At 45.5% G+C, this 13,219-nt stretch overlaps 2 protein-coding genes across 3 annotated transcripts in view; both read right to left on the bottom strand.

The window, feature by feature from the left end:
* LOC310636858 (uncharacterized protein) overlaps positions 1-2,396 on the bottom strand; it is a 342,152-nt gene extending 339,756 nt beyond the window's left edge. The window contains exon 1 of one of the 2 annotated variants that reach the window (XR_014491816.1): positions 2,351-2,396. The gene's annotated coding sequence lies outside the window, so the exon portion shown is untranslated. The remainder of the gene's footprint in view (positions 1-2,350) is intronic. The other variant, XM_083356969.1, reaches the window with a different exon arrangement.
* Positions 1-13,219, bottom strand: part of LOC310636861 (uncharacterized protein) — a 422,701-nt gene that overhangs the window by 399,381 nt on the left and 10,101 nt on the right. The window lies entirely within an intron of this gene.

Genomic DNA, 13,219 nt, shown 5'->3' with positions numbered 1-13,219 from the left:
CTCGGCTACAAATAAGGGCAAAAACTACTCTCCACAATCCCTGTGCTGACATCACAACTGAAGTACTCCTCACATAATTACTGCAATTGGGATTGGCATCTTGGCTATTAATCATCCAGATCATTAAGCATGACATTGGCATGATAGTGCCAACTTTCATCTCTTCCTCTGAAGTTAAGCAAATCACCATGGGTTGTTAAAGGCAATTTCACATGATTGTGGCTTGCAATTTCCTGCCGGTATACCCATTGATTTTGCTTGTCAGAAGCTAGCTGGGAAGGTCACAGATGGGGATCATGAATGTGGGATACTGCAGCCACCAGAAACTTGCAACAATTGGCAGCATCCGATTTGCTGCAACTCCCTTTTCCTACGCTTTCACATTCACACTCAGTGAACAAATGGAAAATGAGGACTACTTATACAACTGAACATCCTGAAAGGACTTCCATAGCTATTTTTTAAGAAGTGCTGGCTTAAGCACAGTTGAACCTCATTAATACACATATGGGATGCCAATAGTAAATACCTTGCTTGTTAGCTATAAACAGAAGTAAAAAAATAAAAATCCCAGAAAAAAATAGTGGCAGTTTCAGTCTCACATTATTGCCAAGAAAACAGCAGGTCCAGAAAAGAATGAGAGTTGAAAGGGACCTTGGAGGTCTTCTAGTCCAATCCCCTGCTTAGGTAGGAAACCTATATCATTCTGGACAAATGGCTGTCCAATGTCTTCTTAAAAACCTCCAATGATGAAACATCCACAACGTCTAGAGGCAAAATGTTCCATTAATTGTTCTCATTGACAGGAACTTTCTCCTAATTCTAGTCTCCATCTGTTACTTCCTCTTCTGGTCTCACACTTTGGCATGCGGCATTTTAGTCCAACAACTGAAGCCTCTCTGCAGCCCAACCAATAAACTGGCTATTCTGCACACCAGTCTGTTCCCCCAAATGCCCTGCAGGCAGTTATAGGAGCTCCCAGGCCTGTTCCTTGACTGGAAATTCTGTTATCTTTCTGAATATTATCACAGAACCACCTTGATCTGTTTGGAAAGCTGTTTGTAAAAAACAGTGGAAAGCTTCATTTTCAGTGTAGATTATACAACTCATAAGAGAACTAACATTTAAATTGGAAAACCTCCACAGACAGGGCTGTTCACTGACATGGGCAGAGAGAAACAGGGATCTAGCAGTCTCCAGAGAGGGAATCTGGGCATGTTAAGAGAGGCAGATTCAGGGGCTCCATCTCAAAGGAAGCCCACCTGGACAGGGCAGCCCATTGGCCAAGCCCACCTGGACGCCTCTCGGCTCTCCCTCACCCGCCTTCCAGACGCCATTCAGCTCCTCCTCGCAGGGTCCCCGCCCTCCCCTCCAGCCTCGCTCCCTCCCAGCCCAGAGCTCCCCCCGTCCTCCCCCTCCTCCTCCTCCCCTCCAGGCACTGGCAGGCTGACCCTCCCCAGCAGCGAGAGGGGAACGTGGGAACGGGGCTGCGCCAAGAGGGGGGGCTGTTTGTAAAAAAACAGTGCAGCGCTTTTTCTTTTAGTGTACATCAGGGGTCTTCAAACTTGGCCCTTTTATGACTTGTGGACTTCAACTCCCAGAATTCCTCAGCCAGCATGCCTGGCTGAGGAATTCTGGGAGTTGAAGTCCACAAGTCATAAAAGGGCCATGTTTGAAGACCCCTGGTGTAGATTATGCAGCCCATAAAAGAATTACAATTAACACTGAAAACCTCCGTGGTGCTGCTCCCTTACGTGGGCAGAGAGAAACAGGGACGCGGCAGTCTCCAGAGAGGGAATCTGGGCACGTTAAGAGAGGCAGATTCAGGGGCTCCATCTCAAAGGAAGCCCACCTGGACAGGGCAGCCCATTGGCCAAGCCCACCTGGACGCCTCTCGGCTCTCCCTCACCCGCCTTCCAGACGCCATTCAGCTCCTCCTCCTCGCAGGGTCCCCGCCCTCCCCTCCAGCCTCGCTCCCTCCCAGCCCAGAGCTCCCCCCGTCCTCCCCCTCCTCCTCCTCCCCTCCAGGCACTGGCAGGCTGACCCTCCCCAGCAGCGAGAGGGGAACGTGGGAACGGGGCTGCGCCAAGAGGGGGGGCTGCGGGGCAGGAGGGGGGCTGTTCCTCTGCAGCTCTTCAGCGAGTCGCTCTGGGTCGTTCGAGGGAATTTCACGTGGCTGCGACTCGCAACCTCCTGCCAGCCTCTCCGGGGATTTTGCTTGGGAGAAGCTGGCTGGGAAAGTCACAAGCGGGGATGCGGCGACCCTCGTGAACGTGGAGCGGCTGGCAACGTCCGAACCGAGCAGCCCGACTCGCTCCCGGCTTCTCCTCCGAGCCGCCCCTCAACTCACCTGCCAGCCGCTGCTTCGACCCCGGGAAGAGCTCAAAAGCCCCGCCCCCCGCACGCCTCCTTCCTCCCCTTGAGTGACCCGGAAGAGGAAGCTGCTCTGATCTTCTCCTCGCCTCTCATCCTTTCTAGCAATGCAGTACTCGATGGTTGCAACTCCTCTCACCTGCACCACCGACGCCGTTTTCTAGTCTCAGATGCCGCCTACCTGACCGACATCTCGCGATAGGAGGCCGAAAGTCACGCTTGTCCCGTCTCTGCCTTTGGCGTCTCTGCGAGAGGTTTTCGCTGATTTTTCTGCTCTCCGCTCGATTTCGCCTCCCGGCGACCGGCCTTTGCAACTGAGCCAAGCGAAACAGTGAAAAGTGATGATGATGATGCTTAGTTTACAAAGATTAGCTCCATGCTGAGCCCTAGAAGTGGACGAAGTTCAAACAGAAGAGTTGTAACTCTCCGAGCAAAGATCTTGCACCAGTCTGGACAAATGGCTGTCCAGTCTCCTCTTAAGAACCTCCACGGGTGGAGCACTGACAACTTTTAGAGGGAAGCTGTTCCACTGATTAATTGGTTTCACGGACAGGAACTTTCCCCTTAATTCTAGGTTGGATCTTCTTTTTGATAAGTCTCCCTTCTGTTACTTCTTTTACTGTGCCAAGGCATTTTGGGGAATAGGTGGACCCCCCTCTTAATGCATCAGCCCCTCAAATACTGCTATCAGGTCACCCTTAGTCCCTCTCTGTATTAAATTAGACATATCCACTTCCTCCAACCAGCTCATAAGATGTTTTAGCATCCAGTCCGCTAAATATCTTTGTTGCTCTTTTCTGCACTCTTTCTAGAGTCTCAGTATCTTTTGTTATTGTGACCAACAGTTACTACTGCTGTTGAGAAAAATACAACCTCTTCTATAGATGCGCATTTAGTTTTTCATGCCAAAGTGTAAAAACCCCTTTTTTTCACCACTGAATTGCATTTTGCTCTAAAGGGCCCAATGTTCCAGGTTTGGCTATTCCCCCCCTTCTCTCCCTTCGTCTTAATCATTTATGAAGATATTGAAGAGTACTAGGCCTAAGACAGAGCCTTGGGGTACGCCCCTGTATGCTTCCCTCCACATATATTTAGTTCCATTGAAGATGACATGTTGAGTGCTGCTGGTCAGCCAGTTACGATTCCATCTGCTGCAGCTGCTGCTGTCATCTACCTCATATTTTTCTATCATACCAAGAAGTGTTATGTGGTGTACTTGTTTGCATGTGGAACCCCTAAATGATTCCCAATTTCATGCCATAAATAGAATGAAAGAAGCAATGGATGGAAACTAACCAAAGAGAGAAGCAACCTAGAACTAAGGAGAAACTTCCTGACAGTTAGAACAACTAACCAGTGGAACAACCTGCCTCCAGAAGTGGTGAATGCTCCAACACTGGAGGCTTTTAAGAAGAGACTGGACAGCCATTTGTCTGAAATGGTATAGTGTTTCCTGCCTTAGCAGGGGGTTGGACTAGATGACCTCCAAGGTCCCTTCCAAATTATTATCATCATTATCATTATTATTATTATTATTATTATTATTATTATTATTATTATTATTATTATTATTATTATTATTATTAAATATGGTACAAACCTGGAAGCGTGCTACCATGTTGGTCCCCATCCAAATCTAGTCAGGAGATACAGGTTGTCCTCGACTTACAACTATTTGTTTAGTGACCGTTTGAAGTTATAATGGCCATGAAAAATGTGACGTATGACCGTTTTTCATTCTTACAACTGTTGCAGCATCCCTGTGATCATGTGATAAAATTCAGATGTTGGGCAGCTGACAGTTGTAGGGTCATGTGGTCACCTTTTGCAACCTCCTGTAAAGCAAAACTAATGGGGAAGTCAAATTCACTTAACAACTGCGAAAAACATAAAATGGGCCAAAACTCACTTAACAACTATCTTCCTTGGCAACGGAAAGTTTGGGCTCAGTTGTGGTTGTATGTCAAGGACTACCTGTAATATCTTTTTGTCTTCATTCTTGCAGAGCTTAAATCTCGCTAGAGGGCCAAATAGCTCTCAGTAGGCTTCCCAATTTCCAGAGGAGATAGATCATTCCCAGGCAGGCACCTTGGGCAAAACCCTTACATGGCGCGAGTTAGCAGAAAGCCGATGTAAAGATTCCGGCCCATTTTTAGGGGTGACTCTCACTGGAGATCAAAATGTCTCTACGCCCCAAAACGTTTATCACTGATATTCCTGTGGCTCCCAAGGACTTAGGAAAGGGCAGCACCATCAGGTGAGACGCTATAGGAGGGGCATCTACACTCCTGCCAGCCAGGGCTGCATCCAACAGCATCCACCATGAAGCTTCATTCCTGAAGGAGGAAACTTTACATCTACTAAATGCCACGTGCGTGTGTAAATTTCCTTGCACGGCAGCCTCCATTAGGTCACAGAGAGGGAAAAATCTGCAGCAGGGCCTAGAAAACGGGACCTAAGAAAGCGCGGCCGATTGTCTATATATGGTAGAAGAAATGTTTCCAAACTACATTTTTAAAAACAAAAGGGAAGAATAGGATATCCCACCAAAGCGCATGGCCGACTGATCACCAGGCTAAACTTTTTAGAATTTAGAGGGACACCTTGCACTGCCATTTTTAATGCAGGTCTAATAAGGTATGGATGGTGATATTGGCCATTTCAGCTATTGGCTCTGAGCTCTGTTGCATGGAGGAATCTGGAATAAAATAACCCCAACGTATATTTTATTGATTCCCTTTTCATTCAAGAACTCATGGTGGCATACAAAGCACTTCCTGTGTGGCATAGTGTAATTTACAGGGTAAATGTCCCCCAGACAGCCTGCCTGCCTCCCGAGACGTACTTTTTGCCTCTCAATATTCCGTAGCTCCTGGAAGGAGTCTTCACCCCCAAGCTAAGACTGAATTAGAACTCGTGGCTTTTCATCCAGCACCCCTGAGCCTTACACCGGACATTTGTTTTTGATGCCTTCAAGTCAGTCAAGTGGATTCCTCCTTTCCTGGTCAGGCATAGGCCTGGTAGGATTGCTTAATGTTGCACAGATAGCTTAGCATGCAAGGCGGGACTGGAACTGAGCATTTCCCAGTCTCTACCCTGGTGCCTTCACCATTACACCAACCTGGATCTTCTTTCTCCCCACAGAAACTACCCATTTGACCTCTTCCTGCCGCTCCAACAGCAAATTCAAGGCTGCAGCTTTCAAGATCCAGTCCAACCTCTTTGCAATGGGCTCCCCCTTACTCTCCAGATAACGGATCTTTTTTTTGTCTTTCAATCTGAGCTTCAGACTTTCCTTTTCAGGAAATGGGAGTGTTCCTCTGATTGGGCACTGGTGGCTTCTGGCCTGGCCCTGTGTAGCAGCTCCTCTGCCTTTGGGGTTGTGTTTCATTTCACTCGATTTTGTTAGCCACATGGTGTTAGTACGTTTTGTGGGGTCCATTATTATTGTAAAAATAGGGTTATTTTTTTGGGGGGGGGTGTTATTCTGCTAGTTTCCTTGTGTCAGTTTTAATGTGTCTATATATTAAAATTCAATTAGTATTTATTTCTGCTCTGCACTTAATTCAATCAATCAATCAATCAATCAATCAGAATAGAACTGGAAGGGACATTACAGATCCTTTAGTCCCATGGTGGCGAACCTATGGCACGCTTGCCACAGGTGGCATGCAGAGCCCTTTCTGTGGGCACATGCGCCGTTGCCCCAGTCCTAGGCCTTCAGATAGGTTTTATAAACCCTTTTTGCTTTAGGCCTCCGCCATGTGCAACCCCCCCCCCCCAAAGGTTCAATCAATCAATTTCAACTTCTCACGGGGGAAAAAAAAAGATCTTGCCAAGTTGGAATTGAATGAACTTTTTAATCCCGCCCAGTCTGCCGTTACCAACACAGCCACACCCAACCAATTGCCCAACCCACCCAATGGGCCACGCCCACCCGGCACTCGACGATACATTAGTGGGTTTTGGGTTGCGGTTTGGGCACTCGGTCTCTAAAAGGTTCGCCATTCACTGTTCTAGTCCAATCCCCTGCTCAAGCAATCAGAATATACCATTTTGGGAAGGTGGGTGTCTACTCTTTGCTTAAAACCCTCCAGTTATGGAAGCACCTGCAACTTCTGAAGGCATTCATTGTCCTCACTGTTAGGAAGTTTCTCCTTAATTCCATGTTCCTTCTCCCCTCGATTAGTTTCCTTTCTGCCAATAGAATTACATGTTGCCCAAGGATAAAATGAAATTAATCACAGGAGCCATCGGACGCCAGAAGGAAGCTCTACGTCACCATGCCAGCCTTGCAGTCACTTTCAGAGATTTCAAATGGAGAGGGATCCTGACAATCAAGCGGAGGAGGCCCCAAGGGAGTTTCTCCTTGTTTGATTGGCAGCAACCTATTTGTTTAGTGCTGAAGAAGGTTTCAAGCAGCTGTGATGCATTTTTATCTCTGTACCTGTTGGCACCTCTGTTTGGCCGCCAATTGACTCTGCACTGAAGCTCCCCACTGTGTGTAGCTTGTAGTGTCACAAAGACCAGCTTTGGGAGAAGCACCCCTACCCTCAGGATTTCTGCCACCACTTTGCTCATGAACTTTTACTGTTGCAAAATATGGCTTTAAAGGAAATATAAGAACAAGAGGAATGGCTCTTTTACAAATGTAGTAGGGCCGGAGGCCCGCCTGCTGCGTGGCGTGAGGGAGAGGAGAAAAGGACAGGGAGACCAGCGGAGAAGGAAGCAAAGCAAGAAGAGGGCTGAGGAGAGAGGGAAGGAAGGGCTTATCAGCCTGCCCTGCCCCCACCTGCTGGGTGGGGCTCCATGTGAGGAGGGAGAGGTCTCAGGAAGAGAGAAGGGGAGGAAAAAAGGAGATGCTGATCCAGAGAGAGAGAGCGAAGCTGAGCCAGGCCTTCGGGGACATCAAAGGGAGAAAAGGGATGCTTGCAGCTCCACAGGAGGACAGGGGAGGTCAACTGACCTGGAGGAGGAACCAGAACAGGCTGAAGGCCAGGAGGAAGCACAGAGCGAGAGACTCTTGAGAAACTAGACCAGTGATCGAGGGCGGGAAGACACCAACTTGCTAATTTGAAAGGAACAAAGGGATTTGGTCTCTCGCGGCCCTTTTGAGGGTAGCACTCCACAAAAAAATCCAAAAGACCCACTAAAGAAGCAATCTTGAATAGAGCAGAGCCGCAAAGGACCTTGGAGGTCTTCTAGTCCAGCCCCTTGCTCCAGCAGGAGAACCTAAAAGCTTCCTTCTTCAGAACTTCCACATCTGACAAGACATTCTGGGGGTGTGGGGGGAGAGATGCTAACAGTATAAAATAGATCAGACATGTCAAACACAAGGCCCGGGGGCCGGATCCGGCCCGCGAAGTGATTTCATGTGGCCCCCGAAGCCATCCTGGAAACAGTGAGGGAACAGCCCCCACTGCCTTGGCCCTGGCCCAGAGACCCTCCTTCTGCCAGAGACCCTCAGATCTGTCCCACTCCTGCCCAGGCCCCCATAGGCGCCCTTGATGCGAACGATGTAGAGCTGGCCATGCCCACCCAGTAGGCCATACACACTCTAGCCACGCCCACCCAGTAGGCCACGCCCACCCTGGCCATACCCACCCGGCCCCCTGAGCAACCGCAATGCTGATGCAGACCTCAATGAAATTGAGTTTGACACCCTTGACCTATGCCATTTCAGATAAGTCACTGTCTAGTCTCTTCTTAAAAACCTCCAGTGATGGAGCACCCACGATTTCTGAATGCAAGGTGTTCCTCTTGATAGAAGTGAATGAAAGGTCTTCAAAATTTAGTATTGAAACAAAAATTTAAAATAGAATCTGCTGTGCAATGGAAACTTACTGAAATAGATAAACAAGCTTACCAAAGAAACTACAATGGGGAACGAGGAGGGATGTGGTGTCCGGGACACGGTTCTATAAAGAAGGAATATTTTGGATTGGAACTTTGGAGAGAACTAAGCTTTGATAGCTTCTCTCCTCGCTTATTGCTGTCGTGGAAAAAACCCAATAGAAAAGGGACAGCAACACAAAGCAATAATTCTTACTTTAAGATTCAGAGGTTTATTTTTCTAATAATTTGGAACATAGCAAGCATAATAACACATCATCACGTACATTAATAACCCATTGCAATGAGGACCAAATGTTTATAGCAAATTCCAATAGGACAGCTATAGGCCAATGGCAAATCAATCAGGTCCAGTCCCAACCTATTATACCCTTTCTTGTTCTAAGACTGTAGTCAGACAGTCTGCTGACTTTTGCTGACCTCTTACTGACCCCCTGCTGACCTACTTTCCACATATACTTTCTGCTGAACATAACTTTCCACATATACCCGTGTACATTGCAGCCCACATCCGCCCTATTTCTCCCACAGTTATAATACTCATGTTCCAAATATACATAGACCTATCTACTTTGCAATTTCATATTGCATAGAGCTCAGTAGATTACAAATAGTACATTCATATTGTGAAATAGTATAAAGTTCAAGTCAAAGCTTTGTTTTAAATCACTACTGTGAGTCCTATCACAGGTTTGCTCCAGCCTCATCTTGTTATATGAGGAAGGGGCTATATTTTCATCTCCCACATTGCAATAAATGAAATAAAAGGCCTTGGCTGGATATTGGTCAGGTGAGCTTGCCTCTGGTCATGAGCTTGCCTGCTGCTTTGGAGAATAATTTGACCCCGTCTTTTTTGTGGCAGCCCCCCAAATACTGTGGGGGAGAGGTCAGGGGTAAGGGAGGAAAAGCCCCGGGGGAACCAAGGTTTGGGAAGCAGAGCAACGTGCAGCCGTAACTGACAGGCCCCATTACACTTGAAAATTGAAGATTACTGGTATGCTGGCCGGGAAAATGTGGGGATCAAAATCTGGAGCACAACAAAAGCGGCTGAAGCTCCGTATGTTGGATTTTCATAATCAACATACAAAAAACACCACACAAAAACCTGTTTGAGGAGTTCCACAAGTTCTATAAAAGGAAACATCCAGAAACGTCTGCTGACAATGAGAAACAGGTCATTAGCCTTTATCAAGCTAACAATTTCCATTTTTTCTCTCTGCGCCTACAGGTCTAATCCTAAAATGTATTGACTAAAAAGAATCAAGCCAGAATTTCTATACTCCCAATGGGAAATCAGGAATGAAATTCAAGCCTTCTCCAAACTCATCAATGTTTGCCTCATGTGCACTTCCTTCTGTGCTGCCACAAAATAGGTGATAAAATTGGGCACATTGTGTGATGACCCATTAATGACCCTCTTCATTTACGACTGTAACTGCAGGCTAAATTACATCCAGAAAGTACTGCTGATAATCAGAAATAGGGAGTTAAGTCTATATCAAACTAATCTTTTCCATATTTGTTTTCTCCACCTTCAGGTCTAATGCTGAGATCTTTTAACTAAAAAGAATCAGGCCAGAATTGAAGTACCGGTAGTCAATTTCTCACCGGTACTCTCAATGGAAAATCAGAAATGAAATTCAAGATTTCTCTAAACTCATCATTTGCTTCATGTGCACTTCTTTGTGTGAAATAAGAAATGATTTACGCCTGAAGAATTGTTCACAGATTGGACATTTCAAATGTTTCTCCCTCATTTGATACATGATGTATAAGCTTAGACCGAATACTGAAATCTTTTCCAAAATCTGGATACTATTATGGTTTCTCTCCTGTACGAGTCCTCTGGTGTAACTGAAACTTTTCCCACACTCTGGACACCCATGCGGTTTCTCTCCTGTGTGAGTCCTCTGGTGTATCAACAGGTGCGAATTTTGACTGAAACCTTTCCCGCATTCAGGACATTCAATGGGTTTCTCTCCTTTGTGAGTCCTCTGGTGGAGCATCACGTAGGAATTCTGACTGAAACATTTCCCACAATCAGGAAATTCAAAGGGTTTCTTTCCTGTCTGAATCCTCCGGTGTGTCACCAGATGGGAATTCTTTTTGAAACCTTTCCCACATTCAGGACATTCAAAGGATTTCTCTCCTGTGTGAGTCCTCTGGTGGTTTATTAGGTCGGAATTTGTAATAAAGCTTTTCCCACAAACTGGACACTCATATGGTTTCTCTCCTGTGAGTCCTCTGGTGTGTCACCAGACTGGAACTCTGGCTGTAACATTTCCCACAATCAGGACATTCAAAGAGTTTCTCTCCTGTGTGAGTCCTCTGGTGTCTCACCAGATGGGAATTCTTTTTGAAACCTTTCCCACATTCAGGACATTCAAAGGGTTTCTGTCCTGTGTGAGTCCTCTGGTATTTCACCAGACTGGAACTGTGGCTGTAACATTTCCCACAATCTGGACATTCAAAGGGTTTCTCTCCCGTGTGTTTCACCAGATCAGAATTTGCAATGAAATGTTTCCCACATTCAGGACATTCAAAGGGTTTCTCCCCTATGTGAATCCTCTGGTGTCTCACCAGGTATGAATTCCGAGTGAACCTTTTCCCACATTCAGGACACCCGTGCGGTTTCTCTCGTCTGTGAGTCCTCTGGTGTGTCACCAGACTGGAACTGTTGCTGTAACATTTCCCACAATCAGGACATTCAAAGGGTTTCTCTCCTGTGTGAGTCCTCTGGTGTGTCACCAGACTGGAATTCTGACTGAAACATTTCCCACAATCAGGACATTCAAAGGGTTTCTCTCCTGTGTGAGTCCTCTGGTGTTTCACCAGGACAGAATTTTCAATGAAATGTTTGCCACAAATTAGACACTCATATGGTTTCTCTCCTGTGTGAATCCTCTGGTGTGTCACCAGATTGGAATTCTTTTTGAAACCTTTGCCACATTCAGGACATTCAAAGGGTTTCTCTCCTGTGTGAGTACTCTGGTGGTTTATTAGGCCGGAATTTGTAATAAAGCTTTTCCCACACACTGGACATTCAAAGGGTTTCTCTCCAGTGTGTATCCTCTGATGTGTCACCAGGCTGGAACTGAAACTGAAACATTTCCCACAAACAGGACATTCAAAGGGTTTCTCTCCTGTGTGAGTCCTCTGGTGTTTCACCAGGTCAGAATTTGCAATGAAACTTTTTCCACAAATTGGACATTCATACGGCTTCTCTCCTGTGTGAATCCTCTGGTGGTTTACCAGATTACAACCTTTCTTGAAACCTTTCCCACAAAAAGGACATTCAAAGGGTTTCTCTCCTGTGTGAGACCTCTGATGTCTCACCAGGCTTGATTTCTGACTGAAATGTTTCCCACAATCAGAACATTCAAAGGGTTTTTCTCCTGTGTGAGTCCTCTGATGTCTCACCAGGTGGGAATTCCGACTGAAACCTTTCCCACAATCAGGACACTCAAAGGGTTTCTCTCTGGTGTGAGTCATCTGGTGTTCCACCAGGTAGTAATTTTCAGTGAAACTTTTCTCACAAACTGGACACTCATGTGGTTTCTCTCCTGTGTGAGTTACTTTGCTTGGTAAAGCATTTACCATATTGGGAGCACTTACAGGGAATCTGTCCTGTGTGAGTCCTTTTATGAACCACAAGGGAGATATTCTGACCAAAGATTTTGTTACATTAGTAGCATTTGTACGCCTTTTTTCCAGTTTGGATCCTCTTGTACATAATCACCTATGCCCTTGCAATCTGTGCTTTATACCACAATAGTGAGATCTGGGGAGCTTTTCCACCACTGATGTGCTGGAGAAAGTAAAAAATGTGTGTGGTCCCTTGTTTAGTGGTGCTTTGATTTCACCTACTGTTTTCTTCCTTCCATTGGGAATTCTGCATTACTGTCTCCCCTATTTGAGTGTCCAATTGACTTTTTCTTCCCCACTGACTTCCAGATATTTCCCACTTTTTCTAAACAGAAAAATGATCCTCTTCGCCTTGTCATGTAACGTATCCTTGTGTTCCGCATACACTACTATTTCCAGGTTGAAATCTTCTCTTGATTTTCTCTTGCCTTTCGCCTGCTGGGATGGGAGAATTGTGTAATTTTCTGAAGGAAATGGAAAATATTTTTATTTCTGGCTTGATTTGCTTTTCTTTTCAAAACTTATCCTGACTTCTCCAGAGTGCTCTTATTGCCATCCTCTTCATCTATAAGATTCAAAGAAAAGTGTAACTTTAATTGTTTATACAATGCTTGCAGATGTGAAAAAAAGGAAAAAATATACATTACATTTAAAAAGCAAACATACCACAAAGCTAACCTCTTACACTAAGTATGATTTATTGGAGATTCCAAAGTTCCAAGTTCAAATATCCATTCAATCATGAAATTCCCTTGACTTGCATCAATCATAAACTCAAAGCACTATGGGTTATCACAAAATATATCTGGAAGTCTGGAGGATTATACAATTCCAGATATATGGAAAGAGTAATATAAATACATTATATCTATGTGCAAAATTCATGTTTTCATCCTGAAAAAAAAAGATTACTGTCATACCTTCTGAGCTAATTTTTAGAGGTGTGGGGGCTTTAACTGATGAAATGATGTGCAAGATTTACATGTGGAAGATCTTGGCTACAAATAAGGGCAAATACTACTCTCCACAATCTCTCTGCTGACATCCCAATTGAAGTACTCCTCACTTAATGACAGGAATTGGGAGTGATATCTGTGTCATTAAGCAGCCTGATCATTAAGCTTGACATTAGCATGATAGTGCCAACTTATATCAGTTCCTCTATAGTTGTTAAACAAGTCAACATAGGTTGTTAAAGGCAATTTCACATGACTGTATAACCATTGATTCTGCTTGTAAGAAGCTAGCTGGGAAGTCACAAATGGGGATCATGAATGTGGGATACTGCAGCCACCATAAAGATACAATTGGCAGCATCTGAATTGGTGCAACACCCTTTTCCTGCATA

This window comes from Vipera ursinii, assembly GCF_947247035.1.
Source record: "Vipera ursinii genome assembly, chromosome: 2".
Classification (NCBI taxonomy): domain Eukaryota; kingdom Metazoa; phylum Chordata; class Lepidosauria; order Squamata; family Viperidae; genus Vipera; species Vipera ursinii.
Note: the sequence above shows the minus strand (reverse complement) of the source record. Positions and strands in the feature narration are given on the sequence as shown.